Below are 1,250 nucleotides of genomic sequence, written 5' to 3' on the forward strand. Positions count from 1 at the left end.
CCTTCCCTTTGTCTTACCCACTGGCTAAGATGGTCACTGTGACACTGGGGAAAGCAACTGGCTTTACTTCTTCCACGTGGCACTGACTTCTCAAAGTGCCTTTCTGTCTACTTGAGCTCCTAGGCATCCATGAAAGGATATTTGTTTACTTCATACTTTCATGCTCAAAGAAGATTAAGAGGTCACATAGCTAACAAAGGGCTGTGTCTCCCAAAGCTGGCCTCTCCTCCCATTCCTTCTATCAGCATTTACAAGCACCCCCAGGTCCCATTAGTTATATGAAAAGTCTGTGGCATAACTTGGTCAAGGGTAGTTCAGAGTTGGCTAAATACTCTGTAGTCGGCACTGTAGTAAGGGATGATGGGGAAAAGAGGACTGTTTTAAATAGGTGCTTAGGAAAAAAACATTTTGGTTTATGGATCCATGCACTTTATCATTGCTCAATTGCACGGTATATACCATGTGTCTTTTTCTATCTAGGTATTTAAAAAAGAACCAGTGTAAGCTTCAGTTTCTTTATGACCACTAGAAAATAGCCTTAGAGTATAATCTAAATATATGTGATAGTCAACAGAACTTTAGTCTATAATCTGCATAAATGATACTCAAAACTATCTTATCGTCTTAGTTAATTTTGGCTTGCTATACTCAAATATTCAAGGATGGACAACTTAAAAGCAAAGGGTGCTGGCATCCTGGTCGGGGCTTGCTGGCTTTTGCAAAACCTGGCAGATAAATAAATGAATATGGAACAGATTCCAGAATAAGAGAGAAAATTCCAGAGTTTAGGCTTGTGTTCAGGTTTGGTCTGCTACTGTGCATTGTAATGCTAAATTCTGCACCTGAAAGGTCTAGTCTTACGAGTGAATTCTCACGGTTACCAGCTTTTGTTGTGTAAACCTTGTTCCTTAATTTAAAACTATTGGTTAAATAAAAATGGCTACAGCCAATTATTGGAGGGATTAGAGGTAGGTGGGTTTTGAGTTAATGCAGAAGGGAAAGAAGAACCAGAGGAAAAGGAAAGAGGAGGAGCTGCCATGAGGGGAGATGGACCTTGAGCATATGGCCAGGAGAAACAGCAGGTATTTGCCGTATCCTACTGGGGAAGAGTTAGAAGAGTAGATAAGGGGTTATGCCCCAGTAATTGGCAAAGTCACATGAAAAAGCCACAGTATGAGTCTCATTCATTCACAAACTAGATGGTGATAAATTTAAATTTGATTAACTACAGGCTTGCTCTGTAGCAATCC

This window comes from Mus pahari, chromosome 1 (genome assembly GCF_900095145.1).
Source record: "Mus pahari chromosome 1, PAHARI_EIJ_v1.1, whole genome shotgun sequence".
Classification (NCBI taxonomy): Eukaryota; Metazoa; Chordata; class Mammalia; order Rodentia; family Muridae; genus Mus; species Mus pahari.